We start from the raw sequence: 22,253 nt of genomic DNA, 5'->3' as shown, positions 1-22,253 counted from the left end.
ATGGCTGCTTGAGCAGTTGCCTTGTCGTGGTGGCAAAACCAGTCCCGTCTGCCACAAATCAGGCCTTTTTTGTTGCACACTGTTATGCAATCTTTTCAGAAGCTCTAAGTAGAAAATTTGATTAACAGTCTGACCTGATGCAATGATCTCCCAATATACTTCCAGTGGGCATTTTCATCTGTTTAGGAAGTTGTCAGACTTCTATAAAGAGGTTTGTCACCAATTGACATTTCACCTTTTTTGAAATGCGAAAATCACTCATACACTTGAGATTTTCCAATAGCACTGTTGTACGCTGTGTTCAACATCACAATAGTTTCTGCAGCATTTTTCCAGAGCAGGAAACAAAATATCACAGCCATGTGTTGTTCTCTTAAATCAGCCCCCACCAAAAAGGGAGGAGGTTTGAGCAAAACTGCTTTTACGGGGAAAAAGATGCACTGTGATCAGAGAGAACCTTCCCAGGTGACATCACAGGATGCACTGACTCAGAGAAAGTTGCTTGATGCTCGCCTAGCAGGAAAAAAAATGCGTACCAAGAAAGCTCGCCTCCACCCAACACAATTCTGTTATATGCATAGCCCCCTTGTTATGCATATATATAAAACATGTATGTTTCAGGAATGTTGATTATATTCAGGCTGTACAATTATGAGAATTTCAATACCCTCTAAACTAAGACCAGTGCTTTCTTCTTTCCTTCTGCCCATGAAGGCATGTTATCAGGAGAGACCCGTCTGGAGAAGGTTATCATCCTTGTTAAAGGAGCAGGTCATTGAAACAAAGGATGGCCCGCATTGAAATAGACCAACACAGTGGCTGCAATAATGGGCTCCCACATCACACTGAGAGGGGAGCACAGCACCGCCGTCCCTGGCAGTGTTTCCTTGCACTGTCACAAGTTCTCCTTGAATGGAGGTGACTCAATAGCACCCCGTAACAAAAGTATGATAACTACTAAGAAGTTCTGGTCTCTACACATTTGTCTATTTTTATATAAGTAAATTCATAGTGTGTTTTTCCTTTTGCTTATTGATCCATTTTGGCTTGAAGGTACAACCATGTTATAGCATTTATCAGGACTTCATTTCTCTTTATGGTAGAGGGATCTTCCATGCCAGAGTTCTTGGATGATGCAAACGATGGAGCACTCAACTACCAGCCAAACAATTGGTGACAGAAATCCACTCAGAGATGCCAAGAAAGCTGGCCTAGCAATCTGCTTGAAAATCACATGGAGCAGTGCAACTCTATGTACACTGTCTGTATGTATCCCGTTTTGTTCATCCATTCATCTACTAATGTGCATGCAGATGGTTTCTGTCCCTTAGTGACAATTGGGAGCAGTGCTGCGAAGAGCATCGGTGTGCAGTGGCTGTCTGTCTGTGCTCCTTCTCTCAGTTCTGTAGGGCATGCACATGAAACTGGGATCACTGGGTCATATGGTTGTCTTAGGGAGCCCTGGTGGCAGTTACTCAGGGGGACGCTGACCATAAGGTCGGAAATTCAAAACCACCAGCTGCTCTGTGGGAGAAAGACAAAGTTGTCTACTCCCTTAAAGAATTACAGTCTCAGAAGCCCCCAAGGGCAGTCAGCCCTGTCTTATAGGGTCACTCGATGAGTGAGAATCGAGTTGATGGCAGTGAGGGTTGTTTTGTTTTTGGTTTTAGCTTGGAGTATTTTTATGTTTGCACATGTGGAGGAACCATCCAAGTGTTTTCAACACTGCTCTCAGCATTTGCACTCCCACCAGGAATGAAAACCCAAACCCAATCCAACTCACTGCCATCAAGCCAATACTAACTCATAGCAAGCCCCCTGTGGGTTTCCCGTCACTTATACGGGAGTAGAAAGCTGTCCTTCTCAGGAGGGGTTGCTGGTGGTTTCAAACTGCTGAACACGCAGGATGCGGCCCAGCGTGCAACCACTGTACCACCAGAGCCCCTTGAGTCATAACTGCAGGTTCTAATTTCTTAATTTCCTTGATAACATATGCTATTTCCACTAGGAAGCTCTTGAAATATCCCTTTGATACCAGTTCTAAAATTTCACAATGATGTGCCTATTTTATTTATTCTTTAGACCCTTTTATGGAACTTTTAATATAGGAACTAATGCAATTTAGTTAGGGAAAAAATTAATTTATTATTTTTCCTTTCTTTTATTTTCTCTGTACTTGAATGTCTGCTATGGGTTGTTAGATGTTTCTGACTTGCTTGAGAAATGTTTTTAAATCTCTTCTGTACTTCTTTTTGGTTTTGCTTTGAGCTATTTCTCTGACTTAACTATCTGAAGCTTTCACTGCACTTGAATATTTTGCAGTGCGGGGAAGAAACCAGATGGAGCTCAGCTATCTGAAGGAACAGTGTCTGGGGGGTGTTAATGGCTTACCTTAAAACAACCATCTAAGTAAGATGAAAACTAATTTTATATGGAAGAAACACATCAGCTCGTATTGCAAATAATAAAACCCAAATCCAAAGGAGGGAATGGTATCGGAGTTTAAATTGTGAACACCTGGTTGCAGAGGGCTATGAATGACAGTGGAAGCCCAGAACCTATTTGCAGGTGGTCACGTGGAATAAGTCTGGGGAATCCCCTCTGGCCATACCCATAGTCCAGAGATGTGAATAGCCTTGTTATCGGACAAACAGCATTATGAAGCACATTATGGCAGACGTAGTTAGGTAAAAATGTAATGTCTTATCACTTGACCTCCCTTTTACACATTTTAAAGTTGCTTCAGTTTTAATATTTTCTGCTTTCCCCTTGACTGAGGTTTTTCAATGGGTTTGTCTAGTCTTTTTTGTTGTTGTTGTTGTTGTTGTTGTTTGGGATTTTTACTTGTTCCTTGATTTGCTTCCTCTTTGTGTTTTGTATGTTTTCTGTATATGGAAATTCAGGACACAGACAGTAACTAGCTAGGGGCATGACAGGGGAGGATGTGGGATATGGAGAGCTAACAAAATAAGTATAAGAAGAAAATGTCCTGAAACATTATAGTGACAATTGCATAAATCTTAACCCAATTGAAGGGTTACATTTTATGATATGTGAAGTATATGCTAAAAACTATTTGGCATATTTGCAGCCATCTTTTAAAATCCTATACAACCTATGTTGTTCTTTGAATAGCTTTGGGGTTTTTTTGCCACCCAGCATCTCATTCTCAGTTCATGTGCACAGATGCACTCTCTCCTCTATTTGAGGATACTCATGAGAGATTTTAGAATATTGCTTCTCTCCAAAAAGTTTCTTTGGCTGCCACATTGTATTCTGTCTGTTCTGCTTCGCATCTTCCATCTTGATTGGAATTTCTGAGAATGTGTGTGAAGCGGAATGACTGTGAACTTCACTATTGTATGATTTGAATGGGACATTCTTTGGACAACTATATCAATAACTTCAGATCTTTTCTCTTCAGCTGCTCAGGTTCCCCAGAGGGAAACTTGTCAATCTTTTGGCCTGTGCACTAGAAACCAAGTGGAATATTCCAGAATTCAGCATTCAACATGAGTACAGTTTTTGAATGGTTAGTTTCTTCTTCCCCTGTGTCTGAAGTCTCCTCACGGCTCCTTTCCTGGTATCCTCATTTGAAACTCTTGAAATGTTAAATGTGAGATCTTCCATGTTGTTTGCCAGATGCAAGTAATGACTCCTTTGTGCTCTGATATGAAAGATTCATAGTGCGAAGTAGAGAGAGGTATCTACAGATGAGTAAGTTAAGTGATGTTACAAGGTTTTCTCAAAAGAAGGTCCCTTATAAACCTACTAACCTTCATAATCAACTATCTATGTGTCACCCTTTTTCAAGTTTTGTGTCTAGGATGAGAGCTGCCAGCAAGTTGAGATTAAATTATTGCTTGTAAACAGTCACAACATAAGGTTCATAGTGAGTATTTAAGGTCCCTAAGCTAAACATTCCATTGCTGTTTATAAATATATATATATATATATATATATATATATACTTTTTATTTTAAAGAAATTAGTGAAGAAATTTATTATAAAAATGAGTGATAACAGTAAAAAGAAATTCTCAAATAGTATGTAAGTCCTTTATGAACTAAATTTTCATATCAATCACTTATTTTCCTTATGTCTTGTCCTATTCTCTATATTTTTATGATTTGTGATTTTTCTCTTCTACTTGCTAGTGATGCTAGTGTTTTTGACTTTCTCTTTTTTGGCTACTTCGCCTTTTCCATAACAATTTATCTCCTTCATTTGCTAAGTAAACTCCTCATTAGTACCATCTTTAAGTCAACTGAGTTACCAATAAACAAACCAGTTAATTAACTTGATAATATTTTAAGTAAGTTGTGTGTGTGCACATGTGCACATGTGTGCTTGCAAGAGAGAGAGAGAGAGAGAGAGAGAGAGAGAGAGAGAGAGAGAGAGAGAGAGAGAGAGAGAAGGAAGGAAGAAGGAAGGAATATAAAAAAACAGGGGAAATAAAGCTTAGGAAATATAAGAAACCACCTTCATGAACATTCCATAGTTGAAAGTTTTTCAATGCAAGCCAATTACCTACACTCTAAACCAAAACTGAACCCATGCACCCAGGTCAATTTTGACACACAGCGACCATAAGGAGTATTGCAGAGGCTGTAATCTTTATGAAATAGCGAGCCGTTCCTGGGGAACAGCTGATGGGTTTGAACTGCTGACTTTGGCATTAGCAGTCTGATGCTTCCCCCACAGCAAAAATAAGAATTTCGTGGGAGGAGATACTCGATTAAATTTCTTCACCTGGCATTTCCCACTGACATAGACATGGTTAAAGACAATTACTATTCCATGATGCCTAAGTTTACAGCATTATGATTGGTTTGGGGGATTAGAAAGTCATCTTAGTCCTGTTAATACCTTTAACAACTAACATACCAGCAAGGACTGAGTTTGAAAGTCCATCCTTTATTGCCAGATTGCCATTTTCAATATAATCAAAACAGACACATTTTAAATACTTGAAGCAGCTTGATAGTAGCCCGCATTTATTGAACGTTCACTTTAAGTCATGTAGGGTACAGAGAAAATATATTATGAGGTTTCATCTCTGAAAATCTCAGTGGGGTTTTGTGACTACTCTTCAGATTTTCCAAGTAGGAAGACCAAGTCTGAGATGCATAATGCACTCGGGGTCACATAGGTGGCAAATTGCAGCATCTAGGATTTAGTGGCACCAGTGTTCGTGCCTGTAACTGTGACACTTTACTATCACACTTTACCTACTAACCTTCATCAGCCACGTATTGGTCAGTGTGTCACCCTTTTACACCCTTTTATGTTCTGTCCAGGGTCAGAGCTGCCGGCAAGTTGAAATTAAACTAATGCTCGCAGACAGTAAATATCCAATCCTATAAATGCAGAAACATCTTCAGCAACAGACTAAGAGCAAGCAATCAGAACCAATGCCGCGATTAAGGGTGGTTTAAGGTACAGCACATTGCAGAAATCACTCCAAAGCATAATGGCTTAAAATAGCACTAGTTATTATCTCTACCATTTCTGCGAACTCCTCTGGAAGGGCTAAGCTGGGTGGTTCTCTAATGAGCTGCTGTCCAATATCAGGCACAGCTTCAGTCATGTGGACGTTTGTCGGAAACTAGAGGACTTGCTTTCAAGACACCGACCTCTTTCACATGGTTTGCAATGTGAGCAATAGCTGACACGAGGCCGCAGTTCCATACTCCATGAATCCTCCATAAACTTCTGGAATACTCTCAAGGCAGCTGGTTTCCCAGACTGACAGAGGTAGATGCTGCAATGCCTTCTATGGCTTAGTTCTTGATGTCGTCTTTACTGCTACCATATTCTACTAGTTAAAGCGGCCAGCTCTGCTACACTGTGGAGGGAGATTGGACAAGAGTTTGATGACCAAGAGGCAAGAATTCTTGGGGCCATCGCGAAGCTGGCTATCACAGGAAAACTAAAATCAAACCTTGGATATTGATCCTTGGAGAAGCTACTGTGTCTATCAAAACAAGGAGCCCTGGTGGCCCAGTGGTTGTGTACGTAACTGTGACTGCTAACTAAGAGTTGCTGTTCAGACTGTCAGCCACTCCATGGTAGAGAGCTGCAGTCTGCCCCATAAAACTGCAGCTTTGGAAACTCTGGGAGCTGCTCCCTAATCTCCTACAGGTCTCCCATGAGTCCTAATTCACTGGAGAGTGTTGCCCGGAGGATTTTTCTTTGTTTATCTGTCTTACACCTGGGTAAGGGCCAAGCGGCTTCCTTGCTTAATGATAGTCACTAGTAGAGCAGTTTTTCAAAGAATGTAGAGTGCATTCCCTCCAGGACTGGGGTATTCTAGCTGGCCGGAGAAGAGAGCGGTATTATGCCAGAGCATGGAGTTGATTGTGAGGATGAGGGGAGTAGAAAGATGAAACATTTAAGAGGAAATTATATCAAAGTTCAGGAACATTTAATGGGGAATTTTATAAATTATAGTCTTGAAAAAAAATTTTTTAAAGTGGGGTGACAGCAAGTGACTTCTTATTTCCCTTCAAAATCTTTCTGAACAATGATCTTAATGGACTGTGGAATTCGATTGGCTCTTTGGAATGCAAAGAAATCACTGAATTTGAACAATCCTATGAGTATAGACATGAATATATGAGCATATGAACAGAGACTGACAAAAGAAAGCCCAGAAGGATGCCATCACATCGGGGCGGGGGTGGGGAGGGAGGTAGAAACCTATCATGCTCCCTCTAAAACTGGAAAGAAGTTCAGGCTTATGGATATTGGACTTTACGCACAATGCCTACTTACCCTGCAGTGTGATGTGGATTTTTCATCACTGGGACAATGGACCCCTCTTCACTCACAACAAATTCTTCATCATAATCACATTCCCTTGCAGCTTTGCAGCAGCTTTTAAACCACTGAGAAGACTCCCAGCCTTTTCTTGCAGTAATGTAAGCACAAGAACCTATTCTGACTTATGTACAAAGGCTTAAAGACACAGGTAGGAAGGGATCTCATTCATGGCCTGTGGACTGCCCGCACGTTTTCCCGAAGGAACTATCTTACAATACATTTTAAAAGAATGATATGCTCGTTGTTTTCACCATGTAATCAGGAGACACTAATAAAGCATAAGAGCGAGAGAAAAGCCTGGTCAGTAGGGTAATTGAAGGTCATCTCTCTCACTGGAATTCTTTAACAATGAGCTAAAACATGATCTAAACAAATGCTCATTTCTCCATCCCTGCTCCTCCCTCCTACCCTCTCTCTATTAAATAATAAATTCAAATTTCCACTACTCTGCACTCTGAAAGAAGAGCTTGGATTGGGTCACCTTGAAGTCTGTGTCAGCTTTACATCCCTGCACTTTTCTAGGTAATAACAATGAGAAAGCTATAAAACAGAGTACAGGAATGCGGCATGAGGATCATAAAAATATCTCCTTGGGATGAAAAATGCATTTAAATTCATATGTATGTGTGTGTATCCTAGACCTGGAATGTTTTTGTCCGTTAATATCTTGTTGCAGGTTTCCCAATGGCCCCAGCAGATTTTGTAAATTACATTCAGATACAATTTTCCCTTTTTTTCCTTTTTCTCCACACCCCCCATTTTTTTACAATTTTTAGTGATGCTTTAAATCCTTTAAAAATAAGATTATCCTCCTTCGACTGTACATTAAGCTCCATCCATTGCTTTGCCTGTGCTTGTAAACCACAGGTGAGGTCTGAGACTCCCATCACAGCAATCTTGGCAGTGAATCTGTCTGTAATACCTAGATGTATTGTCTCTCATTGACCCATGACCCCAGACCCTTGGCTAGTGTGCCTGATTGATTTAGAAACTTTTAATTAACCAAACATCTATTACAGGATGTGGTCACCAAAATGAGTTTTCAACATAAGATATTAATATGGGCGTTAAGACACCTGCCTCTTGAAATGAATTTGGGGAAACTTCAAGTCTACCATGTTTAAGGTTGTCTCAGAAAGCGCTGCTGCTACAGTTCTAGCTCATGCTTGCATGGGTTTATTCCAAACAGAACTGTCATTTTGAGTTCATGCTAATGAAAAAAAAATCTCAGAAAAGAAGAGTGGGAATGTTTGCACAATCAGACGAATGTAACTCCTACCCATTAGACTGTACATGTGGAAACTTTTGGATTGGGGTGTTTTTGCTTTGTTTATTTTAAACAGCAGCAGTGACCCAGCAAGGTGCATGGGCCTGATGGACACGTTTAGCAAGCCAGCCAGTCCTCTCAGTGGGCCACAAGTGCTTCCCATCTGCGCTGTTCTGACCAGAATGTGGTGAGAGCTTCAAACCGATAGCTGGAATGTCCATATTAGCAACGCAGAGCACTGCAATGTCCCACATGTTTCCTGATCTTCCCGCGTCCTGATTTGCTAAATTTAGGAAGCATACCTGAAGATTTTGAGGATCATTTATTTTTTTCTGCCCCAGGTCTAATGGTCGTGAAGTGATGAGTACAGGAGTACAGAGTCCTATTGCTCTGTACGATAACATATAGCTTGCAGAAGAGATCAACAAAATGCCGTCTGCTGGCTAACAACGTACATGGATGAAAATGGCTGAATTAATAGAGTCTGGAAAGTTTCTGTTCACATCCGCGCCTGTGCATCTCACTCAAGAGTCATGGGAGCCACTCTAAGCTCTGAGGACTAGCCACAAACCCCGTCCCTTCCTCGCTCAGTCAACTCAGACATGAGCCCTCCTCTCGCTGCAGTGTTGTCTTCTGGAACGATCGATTGCAATCCTTACCACGTGAGCTTAGTGAGGAAAGCAAAGTAAAATGAAACCTGTAAGAGTAGTTGACGCAGAGCAGGCAGCCAATAAGGCAGCCAGAAAGGTTTGCCTTTCTGTTCTGCATGCATGCCCAGACTGAGATTCCAGACCCCTGAGAGAAGGAATACTATTGCTCTCCAACTCCTTAAAGTGCCTGGCCTGCTCTAAATTATAGGAATGAAAGGAGCCATCTTTCTGAACAGGCTGTGTCTGAGGTAATCCGGGGATAGCTCTCTATAAAGGAACAGCCAACAGCCTCTGCAAACCCTCCGCCATGTATAGATGAAGTGACATGAATGAGCACGGCGCCTGCACTGTGAGTCTGCACGGTGTGCTGTGGTTTCCCACAGGTTTTTAAGGGCAAGGGTTTTCTTTCTAACTGGTTTGTTGATTCCTTGAAAGAATTCCCCAGATTTGCTTTTGGAGTCACAAACAAATAGCTTGATAGAGCGCTTTGCAGCATTTGCTATTATAAATATGAAGCTTGATACAATTATACAAATTTCATTAATTGTCCAGCTAGTGGAGTGCCTCAATTTTTTAAAAAAGCATACTGAAGAATTAGACTATCCCATAACACATAGTGTGTTGCTGTGTCCCTCACAGTCCCCGGTACAGTCTCAGGTCACTCCCACTAACCTGATTTTATGTCGAAATAAAAACATCATAACCCTGAAAAGGGATTTCACATTTGGCAGCTATGAAGCACATACCTCTCAGCAGATGGAAAATTGTGACCATTTCATCAAATGCTTATAATCCCAACTCAAAGTACAATCAAGTAATAACTAATCACTTCTCCCCAACCCCGCTTAATCCAATCTCATCTAGGAATGGCACAAGGAGCAAATCGGAAAAAGGTACTCCGAACTTTGAAACGTTTACTTATTATACCACTAAACAGTATTAAGAATATAAAAGGCAGGCTAAAATTAATAATAAAAATGAAAATTATACCCAAAGTCTATACAGGTTTGATCACTATCTAATCAATGGTCCTAAATGTTGCAACACAAATCAATGAGCAATGGACAGCATGGAAACAGAGGGCAAAATATAGCTCTTGGGGCCACATTATTCCAGGAAGAACACTGCTGCTTTTAGAGTGCTTTGCCTGGAGGATACTTTGGATTGCAGTTGTAATGATTTGTATTCGTGTTCTAGGACAGCAGAAATGAGTGATCATAAACTTGGTGGCTTCAAGCAACAGAGAAATAATCTCTCCTATTTCTGAAGGCCAAAAGTCTTGAACAAAGAAGCCAGCAGGGCTATGCTTCCTCTGAAAACCCTAGGAAAGATTCCTTCCTTGCTTTTTGCAGCTCTGGAGCCTCTTCGCCTTCTTGGTGTGTGCCTTGCCACTCCATTCTTCACTCCCTGGGGAGGCGGCCCAGCTCCTCGAGCTTCCCAAGGGGCAGAGACAAGCACCAGCATCAGCATCAGCGCCCAAGGCTCATTCTTAGGAAGCTACAATCAGACAGGCCTCCACACCTTCTAATGCTCCTTACCAACCTGAGGCCAGTAGTCTCTGCAAAAATATTCTCAGCTACCCAGATGGGTTCCAAACGCTAGTGCAGTGGTCACAAAAATCTCATCATATTTGCAAGTGAATTATGCTTTAGTAAGACTATTGGGCTGTGTTGTCTAGAGCAGGGATCAACAAACCGTGGCTCACAGACATATGTGCCTCTTTGGGTCCATACACGTGACTCTGAAGTAAAATTGCAAATGTTGAAGGATATTACTCAGACAATGGTGACTTTCATTTTTTTGTAAAAATATATTTATAGATCTCAAATAATTTTTAAATTGTTGTGAAGAACAGCATTGGCTCTTCCATCTCATGCTTGCCAACCCCTGGTCTAGAGAAACAAAGTCAGTGGAAGTCATATATACATATGAAAGAGTTTTATATCGAGAAGTAATCTTATATCAAAAAGGCGTCCCAGTCAAGACCAACTCAAATTGGTCAGTACGTTGCAAGCAACGGCTCTCTTCAGACTCAAGGAGCTGCGGCCAATGACACAGAAAGCAGCAGCAGAATGCTGGAAGATCACAGGCTAGTAGAGGCAGAGTTGAGTGGATCCAAGGTCCATGGAAACATGGCAGAGAGCTGACATGACAGCTCTCAGGTTGAGCAGCCCACATGTGGACACCCCAGAGACAGACACAGCGTTCCAGCAAGCAGGGAGTTGGAAGGGGCAGAGAGCCGGAGAAGATGCCAGTTCTTCCCTTATTAAAAAGGCCACACCCACACAGAGGCATCATCAGTCTGGGACCTGAATGACAGGGTAGATTCCACTCGTACAATTTTATACAAATCCTAGTTGTCATAAAATCTAACCACCACAATATGGCAAATGATAATGCAGCAAAACAAACACTTAAGCCATTATTTCCTTGGTTCAAACAATCCCTTTCCACCTTTGCCAATAAGCAGGCCTCTCTCTGGTCATTGCCTTGTCAACTACAAATATTTTGGCCTCTGCACTGCTTGGGCAAGTGTTACCAAGCTCCATTACTGCTGTGAGTAAATGCTCAAAGAGCAGTTGACTCCTCTATAAGCCTTGGTCAGAAGGTACTCACCTCTAGCTTTTGGGTCAGCAAACCTAGCTGTCCTAATAGAGGAGCTGGAGGTGCCTGATTCTGTGAGAGAGCCCCCCGCCCAGAGGCATGCAGCTTTACTCCGGCCTTGGTCTAGAAAACCTAGCGCTCTGTTTAAGGCCCCGGCTATGGATTCGGCTGCTATTACTCCTAGCGCTTCCCTGAGACCATAGCTTCCTGTCCCTGAATGTGCAGGAATCTCAGGGTTAGAGGACATGTTTACTCCTGGAGTATATTTTGTAATGGTAGGACCACCCATGTCCCCTTGTGCAGCGGAGACAGCTCATTTTAAACACAACAGGACGGCAAAATTGTTCAATCCTCATGCAAGAATTCCATGATTCACAATCACAGCAAATTCAGTAAACAATCAAAACTGATTCTTATAATCCTACCAGCACCTTGCCCATCATTTCTTACCTAGACCTGTTAGGTAGTTTGGCTTAGGGGTTGGGGCGTCTGAGCTACCGGAACAAGGAGTGGCACACTGCACATGCTCAGAGGTTCAGGTTTCCCACCAGGAAGGGGAGGTACACCTGGGTGGGTGCTGTATTGGCCACCTGTATTGGCCACCTGGCCAGGTGAATTCAATTCCACCAATGGGGTCAACCAGGGTCATCCACCACGCCTCCCCTCGGAATAATTGAAAAGGCCTGGAGCCGACCGCGTGACTTTACGAGCAGTTTCCAGGCAGGCTACATGTTCGAGGCAGGCTGCACAATCGTGGTGAGCCTGCGGGCACCTGTGTAAACCTGAAACTTCTTCTAACTCTCATAAAACTCACTTGGCTCACAAACCAGGCTTCGGTGTGAATTCTTTCTCGCATGGAGGCAAGGACCAAGGTATATCTCTCCCTGAGAGACCTAATAGACCCTTCAGGATAAACTCATTTGATGGAAGTAGCAAAGACTGTGTCTGAAACAGTCCTATCAGAGTAATCACTGTGTCAGACTCATTTATCTGAGTCTCAAATCTCCAACTGCCTTTCTCTTAAAAGGATGGTTGTCATTGAAATTATGACTCAGCCAGAGAAAGCAGAAAAATCTCATCTTTAAAACCTTAACATCTACACAGACCTTGTCCCCAAAATACAGTGACATTCACAAGTTCCTGAGGTGTGAATATGGACCATTTTAAGGGCTACCACTAAATTCTCATCTACATAAGATTATATATGTAACATTCTGTTCTCCTCTTTGACTCCCGATGCCCTCCTGATTCCAATGCCAACTTGCCTTCTAATATTTGGATAATAGGTTATTTGGTGTGGTAGCCACCAGAAAATTGTAATATTCACAAACACCTATATGAATAATCACATCAGTTTAATAAAACCAATAAATGTTAGATATTTGAGGGGAAAATGATAACTCTAACACCATACCAGGATAGTTTAACATCACTTTCTTGGAAACTGTATAATCAAGTAATTAAAAAATATTGTGGCTTATAATAAAAGATTTGAATGCGTGTTTTAATCTAAGAAACAGAGAATGTATATTACTTTCAAGACCTATAACAATTTTGCGAAAGTTGGCCTATGGGCCTATGGACATTGGCCTCCATTCAAGTACTCCTTCAATGCAAGAACACTTTGTTCTATTAAACTGGCATTCCATGATGCTCATCTTCCTGACATGATCACTGAAGACAAATGGGTGCATAAGCAAATGTGGTGAAGAGAAGTGATGGTGCCAGCTATCAAAAGATATAGCGTCTGGGGTCTTAAAAGGCTTGAAGGTAAACAAGCGGCCATCTAGCTCAGAAGCAACAAAGCCCACATGGAAGAAGCAACCAGCCTGTGTGATCACAAGGTGTTAAAGAGATCAGGTATCAGTCATCAAAGAGCAAAAACCCGTATCATTGTGAATAAGGGGATTGCAGATTGGGGACCCAACGCCCATATGTAGGCAACTGGACATCCCCTTACGGAAGGGCTGCAGAGAGGAGACGAGCCAGGCAGGGTGCAGTGTAGCCACGATGAAACATACAACTTCCCTCTAGGTCTTAAATGCTCCCCCCACCCCATCCCCACACGATCATGATCCCAATTCTACCTTACAAATCTGGCTAGACCAGAGGCTGTACACTGGTACAGTTAGGAACTGGAAACACAGGGAATCCAGTACAGATGATTCCTTCAGAACCAGTGGTGAGAGTGGCGATACCAGGAGAGTGGAGTGAAGATGGGGTAGAAAGGGGGAACCGATCACAAGGTTCTACATATAACCTCTTCCCTGGGGGACAGACAACAGAATAGTGGGGGAAGGGAGACGTCGGACAGTGTAAGGTATGCCAAAATAAAAATAATTTATAAATTATCAAGGGTTCATGAGGGAGGGATGAGTAGGGAGGGAGGGGAAAAATGAGGAGCTGATATCAAGGGGTCAAGTAGAAAGCAAATGTTTAGAGAATGATGAGGGCAACAAATGTGCTTGACACACAATTGATGTGTGTATGGATTGTGATAAGAGTTGTATGAGCCCCCAATAAAATGATTTTTTAAGAAGTTGGCCTATGTCAGACCAAAAGAAATTCACAATAAACTTTTCTAAAAAACTGGAAACTGTACAGACGATGTTTTCTTATGACAGTGCAATAACTGCCTAAAATAGCTAAGAAAAAATGTAAAGTGCTCCCGAAAACAGAACTCAAAGAATGCTTTTCTCAAGTTACAGAAAGAAATCAAAATTGAAGATAGAAATGGAGAAGATATTGCCTTGAAAATAAGACGTGACGTGGATCCCAAATGAGAAGAGTTGATTGTGGGGAAAAGTCCAAAACACACACAGGTCTGTATTGAAATGCAGTATCTCTTAAACGAATAAAACAACGCTCTCCTGCCATCTGATGGACTCCGACTCACAGTGACCCCCATCTCAGGTTTCTGAAATTGTGACCTTTGAGGGGCAGAGGGCGCCATCGATCTCCTGAGGATGGGCTGGCCGGTCCAGCCTCAGACCCCGAGTGCCTGATGAGAGGCAGCAACGGAGCATACTGATTGGCCATCAGTCTGGAAAATAAAGCCACAGCCCATTTCCATATGAGACATAAAAAATACGTTATGTGGGTTACAAGGCTATATTTTGAAGTAGGGAAACATTAAAAAGAAATATATTGAGATATATTCTGTTATCTTTCTTTTAAAGAAGTCCAACTTAATAAAACGACACATTCATTAAGTCAAAAAGAAAAAAAATTAACGATGTAAACATCTAAAAACTCCAGTATAAACTAACTTAATCTGTGAGCAACTGCCGTCTGCCATATGCAGCAAAGGATGGAACCATGTTCAGGGCATATATAGGGTCTTTAAATCGGTGATTTGTGGGGACTCTATTAGTAAATTCAAAAATGCTTCAAAGCCATGCGTAAGGTTCTCAGCGGTTTCTTCTTCCAATGTGGGGGCTGAGCCTTCTTTGTTGGCTGCTCTTATTCTGGAAGGCCTGCTGGAACCACGTGGTGGGTGACCCTGCTGGCACTTTAAATAGCAGTGACATGGCTTCCAGCATCGCAGCAAGGATGTGATGTTACTGACTACACGAAGGCATCCAGTTCTGGGGACCATAATAAACCGTGGATCACCCTGAGAAGAATGGGGATTCTGCAACACTTCTTTGTGCACATGTGTAACTTGTATGTGGATCAAGAGTCAGTTGTGCAAATAGAACAAGGGAATAGTCCATGGTTTAAAATCAGGAAAGGTGTGTGTCAGGTACTATCCTCTCCCCACATGTGTTCAATACATATGCTGAGCAAATCATCACAGAAGCTGGGTCATATGAAGAAGAGTGTGGTGTCAGGATTAGAAGCCGGCTTTTAAACAATCTGTGGTATGCAGATGCACAACCATGCTTGCTGAATATGAGGATGTCCTGAAGCACTTGTCGATGAAGATCAAGGATTATACCCTTCAGTAACAATCATAACTCAATGGAAGGAAGACCCCCAAATCCTCCCAACTCTCCCAATGGGTAACATCATGATAAATGGAGAAAAGGTTGAAGTTACAAGGATTTTGTCTTCCTTGGATCCACAATCAATGTTCATGAAGCAGCAATGAAAAGATCAAAAGACGTATTGCTTTAGGTAAATTTGCTGCCCAAGTCCCCTTTAGAGCCCTGAAGAGCAAGGATGTCACTATGAGCAATAAAGTGTGTTTGTCACTATGAGCAATAAAGTGTGTTTGACCCAAACCACTGCATCACATGCATGTGAAGCTGGACATGGAGTAAGGAAGACCATTTTAAGAATTGATACATTTGAATTGTGTTGCTGAAAAAGAACAAAAGAAGTCCCATGGACTGCTAAAAGACAAAGAGGTGTGTCTTGGAAAAAGTAAGGACAGAGTGTTCCTTAGAAGCAAGGATGGCAAGATGTTGTCTTACATACTTGGGGCATATTGTCAGGAGAGACCCGTCCTTGGAGAAGGACATCACACTGGGGAAAGTGGAGGAGGGGCAGCACAAAAGAGGAAGGCCTGACCCCATGACACCTCAATGAGCTCAAGTCTTGGAATAATTGTGCGGATGGCGCAGACTGTGTGGTGCTTCACGACACCACAGGCTGCCCGTGGGGTTCATTTGCTGGCAGTCAAAGCTGTCTCCTGCGTTTAAGGAGAGAAGTCTCCCACCAAGGTCTCCCACCAATAACACTCGCTAACACTCACACGAACCATAGTATTCACTTCTCTTGCTTTTTCACACTCTCTAAAGTAGTCGATAAGATGAGACAGCTGAGACAAGCTGAGATTTTTAAAATCATGGTAATGGAGGAACTTCCAACCACCGCAGAGTTCTGGGGAGTTTTCGAAGTGTCCAAGATTATCATCCTCATGGAAAGAGAGCAGGCATGGTATGAGACAAAACCAACTGAGGTCAAAAATCTTGAATGACACTCAAGATACAATGATGGGAAGAAGCACAGACAAGGTCTCACGACTTCGTGGAACAAGAGATACTGAAGCCAGGGGATACCTGACACCTCCTAAAGGCATTTTGTTTGATGGGTTGTGTTACACATTGGGCTGCTAACTATAGAAGTTAAAACCCACCAGCCATCGTGCTGGAAAAAGATGAGGCTTTCAGCTCCCATAAAGATTTATAGTCTCTGCTTGTCCTGCTTCCGGGCGCTGCCGCTGTCTAGCTCCCAGCCACTTGCCACTGCTGTATTGCCAAGATGTCTCTTTTTAACAAGCTTACGCTGGACAAGCTGGACATGAAAAGGAAGCACGTGGTCATGAGGACGGACTTTAATGTTCCTATGAAGAATAACCAGAAAACAAACAACCAGAGGATCAAGGCTGCCATCCCAAGCATCAAGTTCTGCTTGGACAATGGAGCCAAGTCAGTTGTTCTTATGAGCCACCTGGGCCGCCCCGATGGCATCCCCATGCCTGACAAATACTCCTTAGAGCCTGTTGCTGTTGCTGATCTTTGCTGGGCAAGGATGTCCTTTTCTTGAAGGACTGCGTGGGCCCAGAGGTGGAGAAAGCCTATGCTGACCCAGTGGCTGGGTCTGTCATCCTGCTGGAGAACCTCCGCTTCCATGTAGAGGAGGAAAGGAAGGGAAAAGATGCTTCTGGAAGGGGAAAGGGGAAAGCCAAGCCAGCCAACATGGAAGCCTTCCAGGCTTCCCTTTGTGAGCTCAGGGATAACTATGTGAACGATGCTTTTGGCCCTGCTCACCGAGCTCACAGTTCCATGGTGGGAGTGAATCTGCCACAAAAGGCTGGTGGTTTCTTGGTGAAGAAGGAGCTGAATTATTTTGCCAAGGCCTTGGAGAGCCCAGCGAAACCCTTCCTGGCTATCCTGGGCAGAGCTAAAGTTGCAGATAAGATCCAACTGATCAATAATATGCTGGATAAAATTAATGAGATGATTATTGGCGGTGGAATGGCTTTTACCTTCCTTAAAGTGCTCAATAACATGGAGATTGGCACGTCTCTGTTTGATGAAGAGGGAGCGAAGATGGTCAAGGACCTAATGTCCAAAGCGGAGAAGAATGGCGTGAAGATTACCTTACTTGTTGACTTTGTCACTGCTGACAAGTTGGATGAGAATGCCGAGACTGGCCAAGCCACTGTGGCCTTGGCGTACCTGCTGGATGGATGGGCTTGGACTGTGCTCCTGAGAGCAGCAAGAAGTCTGCCGAGGCTGTTGGTTGGGCTAAGCAGATTGTGTGGAATGGACCGGTGGGGGCATTTGAATGGGAAGCTTTTGCCCGGGGAACAAAACCTCTCATGGATGAGGTGGTCAAAGCCACTTCCAGGGGCTGCATCGCCATCATAGGTGGTGGAGACACTGCCACTTGCTGTGCCAAATGGAACACTGAGGACAGAGTCAGCCATGTGAGCACTGGGGGTGGTGCTAGTCTGGAGCTCCTGGAAGGTAAAGTCCTTCCTGGGGTGGATGCTCTCAGCCGTGTTTAGTGTTTGCCACCCCTTGGTTCCTGTGAAGTCCTGGCAACTGAGTGCTTTCTTTCATATCTCCATTTGGTATTAGCGAAAATCATCTCCCATGTCAAGATTCAGCCAGTGGCTGAGAGATGAAGCACCAGGAACCCATATTTGATGCACAGAACCTCAGCTCATCTTTACCACACCTTGGCTTTTCCCACATTGTTCAAGTTCCATTTAAATTTGTAGTGGCTAACCCGTTGTGCTTTCTAGGTGTATATTTATGTTTTGCTGCTTAAAGTAGGCTGTGTTAGTCCTCTTGAAGCAGCTTACTCCAGTTAGCTTTGCTGCTGTTTCATTACTGGCATGGAAGGATGATGAAGCTCCAGTGTTAGGTAGGGGAACAAGTCGATGATCTGTTAAAAGAACAATAAGGTTGCCCATTTAAAAAAAAGATTTCTAGTCCCAGAATTCCACGGGGGAAGTTCTAGTTTGTCCATAAGGTCATTGTGAGTCAGAACTGACTCAATGGCAGTGCATTTTGTGTGTGTGTACGTAGTACAATGAGCCCACAGGATGATCAAATTAATACTATTTTCTTGTGGTATTTTCAAGCATTCGGTATTTACAAGAATTCCAGAAAGGCCAACGTGTCCTAAGGGCCTTACATTTCTTGGTTAAGATTCCATTGTTCGTTTCTTATTGAAACCAGTACACGCAAAACTCATTCCCTTCAAGTTGATGCTGACTCAGGGCTCCCCCAAAGGACATGACCGAACTGTCCTGTGGGTTTCTGAGTCTGTAACTCTTACGGGAGTAGAAACTCCATCTTTCTCCCACAGACTGGCTGGTGGTTTCGAACTGCTGACCTTGCATTAGCAGCCTCATAGGTAACCACTATGCCACTAGGGATCTGCATTGAAACCAATACCTCCTCTTATATTGCCGTTGGTTATAAATATGGTTTAAATTGTATTCCCCTTCTCCCCTGCTCTGAACACGTATTCAAATTCCAACCACTATACCTATAGATCTAATCTGAGGGTTTTCTTTGTTAGCTGAGCGGGATGGATTTTAAATCTACTCACTTTTGAATTATAAAAACATCAGATAAGATACATAGACAAACTCACACACACAAGACAGATGCCAGGAAAGCATTGTTGATAAGCCAAGGAATCAAGGAACGCGCAAGGTGCATGGCAGGGGAGGAGGGCAGAGACAGGGAGCTGACAGTAATAGGGACAGGAAGAAAATGTTGTGAAATGGATTGTGGTGATGATTGCACATTTCCTTAATATGTTTGAAAAATTAAATTGTATGCTACATGAAATATCTGAGGGGGGTAGCTCCCAAAAATAATAGAAAAACTTCACTGAATGATCTATCTAGCCTGGATTTCATTTTAAAAATCATGCAAAACACAGAGAGGAAGTAAACAAACAAACAATAACACAACAAAGCAACAACCACTAGACAAAACAGAAAACCTCAATGAAAGAGAAAGCAGAAAATACTAAAATCTAAAACAACCTTAAAATGGATCAAAAAGGAGATCAAATAATAAGCTGTCGTAAGTTAACCTAACTACATCTGCAGTAATCAACTTTACAGTGCTCTCCGCCTGATAGCTGGGCTGTGTGCATCCCTCAACTCTGGTCAGAAGGGGCTCACTGGGGGTCCCCAGGTAGGACCCTGACAGTGGCATTTGCATCAGAACTTACTTTTGTTGGCACAGAGCATCATCTTAAGTCTGGGACCATCTGAACAACTTACTGGGAGATAATGTTGGTGAAAAAAGCCTCGGTCCAAAGGTAGAGACAGGACAAAGACTTCCAGAGTTTAAAAAGCCACTCCGTTAAAGGCAACGCCGGACGTTTGATTACATTTAGGAGTTATTTCTTTTCAACATCTTGCAAGGATGGATTTTCTTTCACCAGGTACTGGTGAAATGAAAATGCACATTTCTATGATTTTTCTAGTTTAATCTGACAGTGCCCATGCTTTCTTCTGTCCATTGTCCACCACTAATTCCACCTTCTAGGCTCTCCTTCTCCAAACACCCTGCTGTCACGTTCCTAAGCAAAGGGAGTCAACAGAAATGCTCCGCATCACGTGCCTTCCCATTTTTCACTGTAAAATATTCTGTTAAAATAGCACAGTGAACATCCAGGTTCCTTCTAATTCGTTGCAACCTAACCTCATCAGACAAATTTTATTGAGCTCAGATTATTTAGTCCAAGTAGTAAAGATTTAAGATATGCATTCCAATTTCACCCTCCGAAAAAAATGGTCACAGATGTCAGTGACACAAGGTGGCAGGAAAGTAATATAAATGCTTGAAAGTCAAATCCAAAGCAATTTGTTTCCCATAAGATCCCTATGCGTTTCAGCCGGTAATTTATGAAGATGTTTTCCTGCACCAGGACACTGTCGTTTAATAAAAAATAACCACATAGCAAATATTGCTCACCGCACTGAAAACAGATTACAAAATAGTGCAGAAAGGAATCTTTAAGTGCTTCCAAGTAAAGATAGCTTGAGGAAGTTTCAGAATGATTCCAGAGGAGAAAGTCAATTTCATGTTTCTCCTTATAATGTACTTACATGCATGCAGATATTTGAATATAAACAATCACAATCATTTATCTGTATTGACATTCGATTTCCATATAGAACTAGAGACAAATCCTAGCTTCTCTTTAGGTATGTTGTTGCTACCAGGTTGGCAAAAATTCATGGGCCCCCACATACAACAGAAAAAACATTCACCCGTTTGTATCTCATTTTAGGTTAAATAAACTCCAAACAAAGAGTAAGTGTTAACTCCTAAGACTAAATGCAATAACTTTTATACCTTAAGAAAGTCCTTGGTATTTCAAACTTCAGCTCCTCATTTCCCTAAAAACACATAGGTAGTGTCATGAAAAGAGGATAGGACCTGGATTCTTGATCTGGTTCTATAACTTAAGTTTTAATCAGTTTGTGTAGGGAACACTAACTGTCAAAAGTTAGGACCTATGTATTGCCGGTTTCCAGATTAAATTAAAACGAACTACGGAGTGACAGATTAGCCACTGAAAGCCTCGTGAACGGCACTCACGTTTTCTGATGTAGGGCCAGAAGTTGAATCCCTCTGGTTGGAAGGCAATCAACCTAAGACTGAGTAGGAGCAGTCTCCTCAAAGTAGCCAAAACTTATAACTTTCCGCCATCAATTCAATTTCAACTCTGGATGGTAGCAAAGTAAAGTTAGTCTTAATAACGTGGCTGGAGTAAATGTTTCAGATCTTCATTTGCTGGTGTGACACTGCTCAAAACGAGAAGAAACAGGTGCAAGCTGAAAGTTTTCAAACGTGAAGTGGGAAACATCCTAGGCATTTGGGGAGTTGAAATAGACTGATCCTGGCCATCGAATGGGACAATCAAATGATTTACTAGACTGAGAACGAAAGATTAAAAATTAATGGCTTCACATTCATTGTCAAAATGAACATTTCAAGATCTATTTTGAAGCACAGTGCGGTCAGTGATAAGATAATATCTGCATGCCTACAAGGAAGACCCGTTAACATGATTAGTCATATTCATGCACCAACCACTAAAAGCAACGGCGACGAAGGAAGGAAAGAGTGCTATAGATTCCTTAAATCTGAAATTGGTCAAACATGCCATTGGGGTGCACTGGTGATTGAAATGCGAAAGTTGGAAACAAAAGGAAGGAATGGACACCAGAAAATGACTTCAAAGCTGGAACTCGTATGATAGACTTTTTGCAAGGCCAACAACTTATTCGATACAGACACTTTCCTTTGAATTACATAAATGGCTCCAGGAAAGGGTTTGATAGCAATTAAAAGCTTCCAACAAACTGATGCAGCACTTAAGCACTCACGATTCAATGCCAAGAAATTTGGAAGAAGACTACCTGGCCAACAAACCAGAAGAGATTCAGATTTATGTCAGTGCCCAAGAAAGATGACCCAACGAAATGTGGAAATTGTCCAACAATATCATTAATCTCACCTGTAAGTAAAATCTTGCTAAAAATAATTTTAAATGGTTACAGTAGGTCATCAACAGGGGCTGCCATAACTTAAACCTAGATTCAGAAGATGATGTGGAACAAGACGTATCATTGCTGTTATCAGATGGATCTTAACTGAAGGTGGAGAGTACCAGAAAGATGTTTACTTGTGTCTTAATGAGTATAAAAATTCATTCAACTGTGTGGATCATAACAAACAATGAATGACATTGAGAGAAATGGGAAGTACAGCACTTCATTTGGCTCATGGGAAACCTATACATAGGCTAAGAGATATTTCTTTAAAACATGGGCTAAATGAAAAACATGGAGACCAGCTGGGAAGAAGGTTCATATAAAATCTGTGATCTGCAGATGGCACAAGCTTGGTTGCTGATACTGAAGAGGACTGGAAGCATTTCCTGATGAAGATCAGAACTACAGCCTTGAATAT

General features: G+C 42.2%; 1 pseudogene; it reads left to right on the top strand.

The window, feature by feature from the left end:
* The first annotated feature begins 16,554 nt into the window (after window positions 1-16,554).
* LOC142440968 (phosphoglycerate kinase 1-like) lies at window positions 16,555-17,808 on the top strand (annotated as a pseudogene).
* The last annotated feature ends 4,445 nt before the right edge of the window (window positions 17,809-22,253 follow it).

The sequence above is a fragment of the Tenrec ecaudatus genome, chromosome 2, assembly GCF_050624435.1.
Source record: "Tenrec ecaudatus isolate mTenEca1 chromosome 2, mTenEca1.hap1, whole genome shotgun sequence".
NCBI classification, from domain to species: Eukaryota; Metazoa; Chordata; class Mammalia; order Afrosoricida; family Tenrecidae; genus Tenrec; species Tenrec ecaudatus.
This window is presented reverse-complemented; position numbering and strand designations above follow the sequence as displayed.